This window comes from Ostrinia furnacalis, unplaced genomic scaffold, assembly GCF_004193835.3.
Source record: "Ostrinia furnacalis isolate ACB-3 unplaced genomic scaffold, ASM419383v2 OfSCF0095, whole genome shotgun sequence".
NCBI classification, from domain to species: domain Eukaryota; kingdom Metazoa; phylum Arthropoda; class Insecta; order Lepidoptera; family Crambidae; genus Ostrinia; species Ostrinia furnacalis.
The window spans coordinates 463,233-476,570 of NW_021130334.1; the positions used below are offsets into that span (position 1 = coordinate 463,233).

The following is a 13,338-nucleotide window of genomic DNA, read 5'->3' on the forward strand; positions in this document are numbered from 1 at the left end:
AAATTATATTTTCAGCATAGATTTTACCTAGTTTATACACTTTTTCATAAGTATCTTAGGACTAAAGAAATGTGTAGATAGTTGACAAATGAAAATTAAATATGAAACCTTAAATTACAATAAGTACTTAGTAATTGATCGTCAAAGTATTACCTGATAGAAGCATTAATTAGTTAATTTAATGCTATACTTAATAAGTTACTTAAGTAAAATTTAGGCTTTCATTAAACTGTAATGATAAACAACTTGAAAAAATACGATCTAGTATCAAAACAGAAGAGGCCAATTGAAAAAACTGCGAAGAAAGCAAACAAAGGCCACAAATCTTCCCGAATTCTGTTAATTTCCGGACAGGTAGCCAGAAGACGCTGGGATCACTAAATAATGTCGGTTCTGTTTTCATTTAATTCTTAATTTATGTTCGTTCTTGTTTACGTTTTTTCCTTAATAAAAAGATCTCTGTGTAGTTTACTGTGAACTTTATCTAAGATTACGAGTTAATATTGAATTATTTATTTAAAATGTCACTTCACCGTAGAACAATGAGCCTCTCTACCTAATATAATAGAGGCTAATAAAGAATTTGGCCTACTCACCCCATATTGGCCAAAATCAGACGGATTAGGGAAGCCTTAATGATCACTTATTGTTATCCTTTAGTCGCCACTTACGACATCCATAAGTACAGAAATCTTTAAATAATCAAAATAAAATGCCTCCTCAGCTAAAGTTAGTTTATTTAAGATGTAGGTAGGTTTAAATTAGTTTATGGTCTGAAAATATTTATTCCATACATTGGAAGATATCTATACGATATCCATATCAACACCTTTGGTAGCTGCCACCAAAAATGACCTTACCAATGACTACCAACACCATAAAAAAGAAATTGAATACTTCCCAACAAGCACTGTTCTCACACAGCACTTTAATATAAATGGACGAAAAACGAAACAAAAGACGAACCATTCCTGAAAAAGTACCGCCTCCAGCACAATGCCGTACGTTTGTGAAAGCTGCGATGTTTAGTGGAGGATCCGAAAGAGCGTTAAAATTCACACACAGCTCGCTCAGTCAAATCGGAGTGCACTTTAAATCAAAGGCGGTGAATTAAACTCACGAGCACTTTTAACGTTTAGCGCACTTAGTGCATAATACGGCTAGTGCTGCCACTATCGTATTTTCTTTTAAAATTTTAACTGCAATAAAAGAGGAAAGGTTTTGTTTAATTGTTTTGAATAGGCCCCGAAACTAGTACAGGACTGATTTGACAATTCTTTCACTATTAAGTATTTCTAATAAACATCAGGCGGTACGAAATTCGCCTGATCAGCTAAATTGTAATTCTAACACATTCTGAAATATACAATGTAGATTGCACACCTGAAGTGTTTTGTGATAAAAAGTTTAATTTAAANAATAAACATACATAATGCAACATACTAGATGTACACAAATACAGTAATACCCTGTTTTTCTCAAATCTGCAATGTTTTAATTTTGTCAAACTGGTAATGACGTCAATTTTGGGAGAAGGGGGGGGGTCATTAAGAAATGACGATAGGATGATTGTAGGGGGGGGGGTCTAAAATCTGAAAAAATCGATGACGTAATTTATGGACGGCCCCTATGATATAAAATTTAAATGTATAATAATATCACCATTATCATTGAAATTTAAATAGTTTTCAATATAGTAACATTATTTGGACTGCAATTTGAATAGTAATTTATTTAAAAATGAAAAAATAGTAAATGGTAAAATGTTACTATAATTATATAAGGGCTGATTTTTCAATCGTCAGATATCTTTTAACTGAAGAATAAACTTGTCATTTTGACATTTATCCTATACTGAAACTGTCAATATGCCAAACTTATTCTTCAGTTAAAAGTTATCCGACGATTGAAAAATCAGGCCTAAATCAAAATAAATAATACTATACATAAAATATTTTATTTTTGTAAATCACATAACATAGTGTTAGCACATATCTATCATATAACTCATTAAGAAGCCTTAAAATACTATTTCCTTTGACTGTATTGAAAAAAAACATTGACTTTTTTCTTATTTTGGCTCTCCTGCAAAATTTCATAATTTCGTTTAGTAACGGTTTAAATTTAAAGGTGCGATGTATTGTCTTAGCTTTATGATGTCCCAGTGTTGTTCCCTTTATCTCTCACAACAACCAGTGTCTCGGCGTAATTCCTATTAAAACTTGCAAACTGAGACAGTTTTTACAAGCTTTTTCTAATATGATACTCTGATATCCTACTCTGGAACAAATCTTTTGAACTTCTACATTTATTTTCCTTTTTCGAACGAATTATTAAATTCACGTTCTTTATAAATATTTTAGAACGCTATTTCCTTTTTTTGTTGAAACTGTTTTGTATAAAACTTTGTTGTTTTGTCGTGAAAGAGAGTCACACCTTTTGATAATCATACCAATTGTCTAGGTCCAAAACAAATAGAGCATAATACTAATTTAAACTATTAATCAATATACTACTTTAAACTTTCATGATTCCTGGTACATTATGATTGCTCATTACATTAACATTCCCCTTAGAGCTATAGCACCATTAAATTGGTCAATGTTGTCGAGTGGGAATCGATAAAGTCGCACACGACTTCTGTTTTGTATCTCACTAAGGGACATAGCAAAGTAATCAGGAAATTGAATCTGTCACGAATGATATAATAAGGGCAGGCGAAGCAGTCGACAAAATTTTCTTATAACATGAGTAATTATCTTTAGAATTTGTTTTTTTTTCTACTTTTAACAGCCGATTGTAATCTCAATTACTTTGCTTATAAGACAAAAAATTGATTGGTTTTATAGTAATATTTATTTGAAGTTAAGTTAATCGCCAGCACTTTAATTAAGATTGTCTGTTGATTATAACAAGTAGCGTAGTTGTAGTTTTACGTCACTCCGCACATCCTTTGAGACCGCTAACCGTAAAGCTGGCATTAAAATAAAACCTCTGTGGTAATACAGGCGCAAGATAAATGTTCGCCATTCCCAGACGGCCTCGACCTAAACAAATAAAACACCAAAACATCCCGGTTTCCATGAAACCTCCCAAATAAACAACACCCACTCATAGTTTATCAATTAGTTGTTTCTAGAACCGAACCTTTATTGCTTTTCAAGTTGACAACAATGTGACTTATTTTCTTACGGTACTTCTCAGCATTGGCAATTATTATTAAGTGCTCTATAAAAGCCTACTTACAGAAAGAAAAAAATGTTTTTTTTTATGACACGACGACTTCTAGTGGCTTTATAAATTTTAATATGAAAACCTTTTTAATAAACTTTGTACTTATTACAATCACTGTGAATAAGCAACACTTGCTACTGGTAACTTTGTTATCCTTTAATTTAGACTATTACTAGCTTTATTTTAATTAATACTCATATGGACGTGTAAAAGCATATAGAATAGATAGAATAATGTCTGTAATAACTGTAACAATAACAGTGTTTAACATAACTGTATAGCCGCATGTAAACGTGAGTTATTTGTAATTGTATTACGAATTAGCCCACACGTTGTTTCGCCACATTCACTGAAATATTTAGTGGTCATCAGTGTACAGATTATATTCGTAAATATGGGAACGTAGGCTCTAAAAGCACGTGTCTATGTTTTATGAAATATTGGATTCATTAGAGAAAATTTTGGTTACCAAACGTTTTCATAATAATCTTACTTTTACTGAAACGCATGGGAAAACCACTACACTACATGTTATAAAGATTGACTATGACTACTAATTATTTTGTATGAAGCCTAAATGGGACACAACCGACCAACCGACCCGACCGTGTTCGTGTACCTGTTTCCTTTTTGATTAGGACATTACAAACTTATGGTCTGGAAATAATATTATTGCGTGCTTCATGCACGTTAAGGCTTGGTATTNGTTTCCATCCGTTAATAGCCCTAGAAAATATCCTCAACTATGCCCAAAAAAAATCTTAGCCTTTTATTTTACTGTTTAGTACCTCAAAAATGAAAAATGAAAACCTCATTTTCGCCATTTTCTCTGTTACCCAGCCTTAAGCTGGCCCGATAGCATATCAAGCACCTATGGTATATCGTACAGTCTGACTCCTATATGCAGAGTATAAAATAACACGTCTAACGTAAAGTTACGAATACAATAAATTGTTTTCCAGAAGATTAAATAAAAAAGTGCAAGATTTTAAGCTTTCGCGTTCCATTTTAACTGAAATTTGACCCGTGTTTCTCTATTTTAGTAAAAAAGGAGTGTCTCGTGGAATCGCACACATCTTCTCGAATCTTCTTGTATTTTCGAGTGTAACACATTATTATGTTTTTCATGTGTTTGATTCAGACACTATTATGTTCTGCGCTGTATGTAGATAACTATATTTGTTTTTGTACCTTTTTAACGTAACGCAGATACATTTACGCTAGCTCTATGTATCTGCGGCCTTTAAGTAAAAAGAGAATTCCGAGTAATAAAAGGTTCTTTTTAATTACAAAGCCGGCATGTACGCTGTTAAGAGACACAAGAGAGCGTCACATGCTATAATTATTACGTCATAATCACCCCTTTTCGAATGCATAAGTGCAAAAGCGTGAATTTTATTTTAAATCCCGCATCTCGGATTCCGAGAGGGACGGGTAGCATTTTCATTTTAATTAACAATGTCGGGTATTTTTGCCAAGGTTATTTAGAGGGTGTGTACATAACAACTTTTCTTTAATTTATGTTTTGCCCACACTGAATATTTTAGGCTCTACACATTCAACCGGCATTTCGTTTTGTAAGCATCTGACAATGATGTTTTGCAAAATACAGAAAAATAACTTTTGTAGAGACGACCGTCACCAGACTATAGATCGTTTCATCCACGAAGACGCGCCCCACCATTCTTCCGCTAATGTTTGAATGTTATCGGTACACGCTAAATTATCCATGAGTGCACACGCACACTACAATAATGACGCTCGGATTGCATTCAAACTCGCCGCACCCCACGCTTTCCTCGACTTTGGTGGGGCGCGTCTTCGTGGATGAAACGATCTAATACCTATACGTTTTTGTTTCAAAATCGCTCCTATCAACTACATACGATAGGTTTCTCTTAACGTGCCGCCGTTAATAAAAATACTAACATGAATTTAGGTAGGTATCAAATATGGATAAGTGAAAACACAGATGCCTTCTGCACATAACTAATTCAATACGTAATTAATAAGTCATCAATATGTCCGTACGTCGTTGAACGGCAGATCCCTTTCTTATAATCTCTGGACCTACGTCAGACAGACGAACGACGTCCAATTTTCATATAGATAAGCTATATCCATCTTGAGATATGAAACGTAATAAGATGTGATGTAACAAATCAGTTATATCCAGATAAGGATTAGTCTTCGTAATAGCTTTAGGATATCTTTTATTATTATAGGCACATATCAAATCTGATATTACCTGATGCCTATTGTATTAAAAAAATAGGTATTATGCTGTTATGATAACCCAGATGAAAGTCCAAATCTGTTACCATTTAATGCAACATTTTTGAAAAATCAGCTTATTAGAGTAAAAATAAAAAAAGTTGATTATTTTGCCTAGATTCTCTAGTCCTACCGAATTCTAGTACCTATTCTCAATTCTCAAATCATAAATAATGAACTGGAAATTAATATAATAATAATTGTCTCATACGATTGACCCATTAAATAATTTCAAGCCATTTAATTAGAAAATAAAACGGATACCTGAAGTCAAATCGACTGATTGAGACGAAAGCCTTAATAATTAATTGTTACACAAGATTATAATGAAACATGAAAAGATCGAACTGCCTTAGGCGGGAATTGAACCCACGACTTTTTCAGGTTAGGTACCTATTTATAATTTTCAAATTAGTTTGAGATGCGACTCTAAACGTTAAAAATTAAATAACTATTAACTATGTTTTTAATTAGGTAGGTACTAAGTATTTGTTATTTAGTTATTGACAGCACATAACAACACATAAAAACATCTGATTACAACTGCACAATGTTTAAAAACACCTTGAATCGCAAATAGTTTTCGGAAGGCTTTTGGAATTCGCCCATCAGGTGGTGGGTTTTATATGAATAAACTACGGAAAGCGTTAGGAAAACGCTTCGTCAATGATTCACCGGTTTGGACGGAATATGCGCGACCATTATACCATTCGAAATGGATTGTTGTGTTAGACGAAATAAAACTTAATCATTTTTTTTTTCTAGGACTAGGAATGAATGATTCAGTCCTAAACTTTCTTGTACGATCATAGACGTTTTCACTCATTCAAAACTTCATGCTGATTAATAATGGAATATTTGATTCATTGTTATTGCAAATTAGAAGATTAGATAAGTTCTTCTGAGATTCGAGTGAAGCTCGAATTTACTATGCAGGTGCAGATCAAAAGACTATAATTTTCCTAATTGTGAGCAAAAAAAGGTAGTTAAAACTATTAAATGATTAATGTGTAGTGTACAGTTACAAATATCAAGTAATTTGAAACTGCTTTGAAGAGATCCCTTTGAATTTCGCCCATCTGGTGGGTTTGTGAATAAACTACGGAAGCGTTTGTGAAACGCGCTCGTCAAAGATTCACCCCGTTTGGAATACGCGAACTCTATGCGATTTGAAATTGGGTGCAGTTGAACCAAACCCAGTGATAGCCAATTTACCCAATTTTTGAGAATTTGTAGGAAAAAGTATTTTTAGTTTAGCAGCCTTTCAAGTACCAGCGAATCGAGTCACAATAGAAATCATTTGTCACCGCGGTCTCATATGCTACCGCTTAGGGTTCCACGAGTTAATTTGAATTTGTATTGTTATTTTACCTAATTTTGACTTTAATATCTCCAGCTAAAATAGTAAGACACGGGTCTTAACGCGACGTTTATTAATTAGTTATATTATGTACTCACGGCTTGATGTTTCGGCTGCTATGCTGCAGCCGTGGTCACAAGCGCGAATGGAACGCTAAAAGTTTAAAATCTTATATAATCTAGCTACTAAAAATTATGTATAAAACAAACATAGAAGGCCGTAACTTTACAATAAATGTGTACTAAATTACACACTTCAGAAGTTTAGTTCCCCATTTGCTACACGTGTACAACTGCCAAACAGGTGTGAGAAATAGGCTCTACGTAGGTCAAACTAAACTTATTTTCCCCACACGATGGAAAACGGTCGCCGTTTTATGGGTACTGTAGAAGATTATTAGCTAGAAGGAAGGCGGATAATATTTATTGATTATATTGATTTTACAGGGTAAAACTTTAAAATTTTGATAAAACATGCAATTGTTTTAAAGAAGACGTCATAAAAATATAATATTGAGGTAAAGATATTAGAATTATACATAGTTAGGTGATACTGTTAAAGTATGCCAAACTTCCCCCAAACATTGATACAATGAAAGCAATTATGAATCTCAAGATTCTAAAGTTATAATTATAAGTGACTCGAAAACTAAAATTGTTGACTTGCTACAGTGTTGATTGTCATGTGCGACGTCATAACCAGCGATCGCTACCAGACGTGACGTCACGTCCCTTTCCAAGAGAAGTCGTTATTTATTGTCAAATTCAGGCGGTGATTTTGATCAATTTGTAAAAAGACAAGGGTTGGCAACTATTTACAAAATAACGTACTGACAAATAAGTTTAAGACTGACAGATGTACTTGGTTTATACTTGAAGCGGTTTTGATTTTTTGTCATGACCAGTTTCCTTAACTTTATAGAATTATTGATTTGATATGATTTTTATTTATGAATAGCGATAAAATATTCCAGGATAATGCGATTAATGTACCTCCTCATATTTACACATAATTATAGGGTAACTTTGATTTCGTATGAGCTTTTATAACTTTTTTGCAAAATCCTACAAATAGCTTACTATCATATAACTAAATTTGTCATAACAATAATCTTGTCATAAACGGCGTCTAGACATAAACATTAAATAAAATCAGAATAATCTAATATTTACTCGTAACATTTTCCCTAAAATTTCCACCAGAAGTTTTCCTCTTCAGAATAAAATCTTTTAATCCCGATCAAAAACAAGGACCCCGCTGAAGAATTGATAAAATCAAGAAAATGAAATTACGATTGGCCCGAGGAGCCCGAAAATTATAATCAAACGGATCTCCAAATTAAGCCTGAAGACACTCAATTTGATCATCTCTAATCCGAAATTAGAAATGATATTATTTGGTGTCAAAAATATTGAGTATTATTTTTCGCACAACAAATTGATTGCTAGCTGTTATTTGGAATAACACAGAAATGTAATTGGTGTTGTTTGTATCAATAAATTGACGGGTTTGAAAATTATGTAAGTTATCATTTTTACTTATGTTGTTCAAATCAATACATTGGTTGCTTTTTGGTCGTAAATATCCCAGTGGGCACCGATGTTGAGTGATATTATTAATGTAGGTAAGCGCACAACAAAACACAGGTGCTAAAAATATACCTAGATTTACTTTACAATGTTACTGTAACTTTATCAAAATGTTATAAAAGCTTTTCTAATATTCTTGCAAGCTGGCATAGCGTCTACTATACATAATATAGATCCTCTCTCCGTTTCGACTGTCCACCATGGTTACTAAACCTTCATTGGTTTTAAATACCTACACAATCCCCAATGGCCATAAAATAAAAACCTTAATACGTCCAATTTTGCCGAAGACCCAAAATGGCTGAAAGTGTCTACTTTATAATAATTAAGTATGCTTTACCCTGATTACTATCTACGAAATGGAAAGGCTTTCATTTGTATCCGTGTTGGGTCAATTAAGGTTTTTTTCTTCTCCCCTAACAAGACAATCGGATTATCCTACAAGAATAGAACGTACCACCCCAACCTTACGGTTCAATATCGTTTGCACGTAATTCTTCAATGGATTTTTTTGGCTTTTATTCGTATAACTAAAGTGCGCATTAAAATTAATGGTTCTCTCAGCTTTGTCCTTAATGAATTTGTAACTTGTTTTACAACCATTAGAAAAAAATGTGGATCCGAAACCAACAATTGGATCCCCGAGCATGCGCAAAGGCCTTTGTTGAAAACCGTTGGAATTTTTTCCAGGAAATTCCACGAGCTTTCTACAAACTCAAACGGACGTGTAAAANATGTAAAAATCGTCATGTGATCAACAATAATTAATCTCAGATTAAAAGAAACAAACATCTTACTATCTTTATTAAAATTGTTCTCAATAGAATTTAAAAAAAAATAGTTAAAAAAATCGTTTTTCATTTTAGAAAATTAAAGAATAATATCGAGTTTAGAGTTCACTTTAAACTTTTCCGAATGTATCTTACACATCCTATAAAAGTACGAGAATTATTAAACAATAAACAATAGTGTGTGGTTTAATTTCAATCAAGTTGAGGTCGCAAAATAGAATATCTGTCGTAAGACAAGCAAACCCTAAAAATACAACCTTAATATGGGAGTATAGAGACATTCAAGGTTATTTGCTTCCAGAAAAGGCCGTAAAATGTGTTGTGCCAAGACACTGGTTTTATTTTATGGCTCTATATATTTTTATCATAATTTTAAGGATGTTTTTGCGAATGCTGACATTTGACAACCAGTCATTAAAATTTTACGATGCCAAGACATTTTAGGTCATCATTTGATTATTTTTTGATAAGTTAACAAAATGACAAAGTTGAAATATTTTGTAGAAGTACAGACTTCGCATGAGATAGTCTAAATTTGTGGTGTCTGATAGATGACTTCCTCCAAAGAGCTCCCACCTTCCTAATAAAATCTAGGTCACAGGAAATTTTGCTATAACTCCTATACATATTACAGGTATACCTTGCACCACATTAAGTTAAGCGCACTGAAAAATCGACCTTCTTTCGGTAGGGCGTAAGAATACCAACGTAAACTTAATCTTTCTTAGGTCGACTGTAGCAAGTACCTACCTCTGTACAAGTCATGCGCAGAAAGTACATGTCATTTTGACCCTTGACACCGATGCGATAAACTTTCTGTCAAGTTTTCCCCGTAATTATGAGTCCGGGAAACTAATCAAAACTTTTTACGATCGTCAACTTACAAGTTTTCCTTTACTAGCAAATAATAGTTAAGAGTCTTAACATAAATGGATAAAATTGATCAAAATATTATGGTCATAATAATTAATTTGTGATTAAAAAACTAATTTAAACACCGAAAAGCCGCCAAAACCGCAAAACATAAACAAAAAGCGCAACAAATGGCTTACGTAAGAAATAATCCGGAAACGTGTTTGTATCTAAACTACGGCCTATTTCCTATGCTGAGTGTTGCGAAAACGCGTCATTTATCATGTCGAACGGAGTGAATCGCACCTGTAGAATGCGGGGAAATTTTTTGTACATACCGCGTGGGCGGGCGCGGACGCGATGCAAGGACGTGCGTCTGCCGGGCGGCCGCCGTCGGACTGACGCGCCGCCCGCCCTCGCATCGACCGCCCGCCCGCCGCGACTTGCCGCGCGTCGTAGCGACGCAATTAACGACGCCTTTCGCGATAGCACACTCCAAATGAACGTGGTACCGCACTAAATGGGGTATGTCACTTTTTGACAGTAATTAAAGTCGGCCATTGTTTTTTGTAATATTGTGTACCAAGATATTTATATCTTAGCACGCGCGTAAAACGTTAATTTCAAATGAAATTTGACCTTCATAAGACGCTTGTAAGATACTCGTATATGTAATCGAAACTTTTTAATTAGTATTTAATAAAGAACAATTTTTCCATGAAATATTTTTTTAAATCTATCTTGTTTGTTGTCAGACTGCATCGTGCATTATGCCATTATTTATAAAAAACAAGCCTCTATCAACCATTAACGGTACCAAGGACGTAAACAATATTATAATTGAAAGAAATCACCACGATTTAAATGCTAGGTAAATATTTACGTAAATAATTTTGAAGACACATAAATAAAAAAAGATTCAAACTTTTGTAAAAGTATTACGTAGACGAAGTGATAAGGGTCTAGTTGAAAAAAATGCCACTCATGTTTTTCAAGATGCTATCAGGCGTACCAAGTCTGAAAATTGTTATCTAAAATTTTCACTTACCGGTTACGACGTGGTCTTTTGTAGGTAGATTCTTGTTGTTGTGAAACATTGTATTATTTAAATTGTACGAGTAAGTATGTTTAAATTCTACATTTATTTTTGTTTTCAGAAAACTTTCAACCCATAGGTACACATAGAAGGTGCATGTTAAATTGTGGAAGGCAAAGATTTGTGCATCGTTTATTATTGAAGACTATATCTGTGTAAATTTTGAAATTTAAGGCTGGGTTGCAACATCTTATTTTGAGTCTTCGAATCGTTTGCATATTCGACAAAATTCGATACTCAACCTTCGAATTAAACGATAACATGACAATTTTGATTCTCAAGATAAGTTTCGTGCATCCATTTCTCATACTAAGTTCACTTTACGACACGTTCACGCGCTGGTGCAGTTTTCATACTAAATCTTTTGATGGCGATTCGAAAACGCAAACGATTAGATCTCGAAAGTTTTCCGTGCTAGCATTAATATATTAGAAGGAAGCACAACACCGTTCAAACGAATTGCTCACATCACAGCTCACAGTTCGTCAGAATATTCGATCGTTCATCAAAAAGTCCTAATGCTCTCTACCTGTTTGCCCTCCCAAGGAATGAATCCGGCAAATGTTTGACGAACCAATAAATCGAGCAGGTGTTTACACTCTTTATTTGTATAAGCAATAAATAAATGCCTAGCGATTGATGTTGCGAATTGCACAGATTCGATGTTTGATGGGATTTTATTGATTCGTTTTATTAAAAAAAAAATATGCATAAAAGCTTGATATTTATGTAATTGAAGGTAAGTACTCATTGCAGAGTGTTTGACGAGTTTGAGAGTTACAGAGCAGGTATTATTTTTCAGACAAACCGTTACACTTGATGTTCCACCTTAACATTATCTACTTTAAATTAGGTATGATAAGTATGAAAATTGTGAAATTTAATTGGTAACTCTATGTGTGTTATATAATGCTGTTTGTTTTCTTAACAATAAAATAAATAAATAAGTTTCGTGACTTATACTCTCAAGTGAACTCCTTGACCTAATTCCTACTAATATTATAAATGCGAAAGTTTGGATGTCATGATGTCTGTTACTCTTTCACGCAAAAACTATTGAACGGATTTTGTTGAAACTTTACAGTATTATTGTTTATAACCCAGATTAACATTTATAGGCTATAATTTATGACCAACTGTGACAAACAAAATTTCACGCGGGTGAAACCGCGGGCAAAAGCTAGTAATAAATAAATCTTAAAATCAAAGCTAAACATTGTTCTGTGATATAATACGTTCTGGCTTAAATACTCGTACCAACCTAATTTTGAAGTAGTGCTAAGCTCAGTTTCATCAAAAGTAAGGCCAACAAAAGCTCTGCAAACTCTAGTAACTACCTGCTAACAGTGGAGCAAAGTATCATTATTTATATATACCCATGTAAACTTAAATGTTCAGTCCATTTTTAACTTTTCGGAAAACTTCAAAGCTGAATTTAAAAAAAACTAGATGATATTTGCCAGTAAATTTACATTTGATGCAACCCTACATTAATGCACGTCAAAACAAAATATTTACTTTAGGGCTGCGCCTAGTAGTTTTTTTTTAAATCGAAATTAAATGATGCGATTTGGGTATTTTGGTGAAATTACTAAAAAAATTAATTTAAAAGTAGCCGCCTGGCATGGAACGTGTTATGGGGGCTGAAAATATAGGAAATGGCCCATTCTATCCGCCAAATCATTTTGGCACACGATGCGCCAAACACCCTGTATAATGCTGTTTGTTTTCTTAACAATAAAATAAATAAATAAGTTTCGTGACTTATACTCTCAAGTGAACTCCTTGACCTAATTCCTACTAATATTATAAATGCGAAAGTTTGGATGTCATGATGTCTGTTACTCTTTCACGCAAAAACTATTGAACGGATTTTGTTGAAACTTTACAGTATTATTGTTTATAACCCAGATTAACATTTATAGGCTATAATTTATGACCAACTGTGACAAACAAAATTTCACGCGGGTGAAACCGCGGGAAAAAGCTAGTAATAAATAAATCTTAAAATCAAAGCTAAACATTGTTCTGTGATATAATACGTTCTGGCTTAAATACTCGTACCAACCTAATTTTGAAGTAGTGCTAAGCTCAGTTTCATCAAAAGTAAGGCCAACAAAAGCTCTGCAAACTCTAGTAACT

At 33.5% G+C, this 13,338-nt stretch overlaps 1 protein-coding gene across 1 annotated transcript in view; it reads right to left on the bottom strand.

Moving 5' to 3' along the window:
* LOC114351932 (uncharacterized) overlaps positions 1-10,487 on the bottom strand; it is a 51,132-nt gene extending 40,645 nt beyond the window's left edge. The window contains exon 1 of the mRNA XM_028303289.1: positions 10,439-10,487. The gene's annotated coding sequence lies outside the window, so the exon portion shown is untranslated. The remainder of the gene's footprint in view (positions 1-10,438) is intronic.
* Between the last annotated feature and the right edge of the window lie 2,851 nt (positions 10,488-13,338).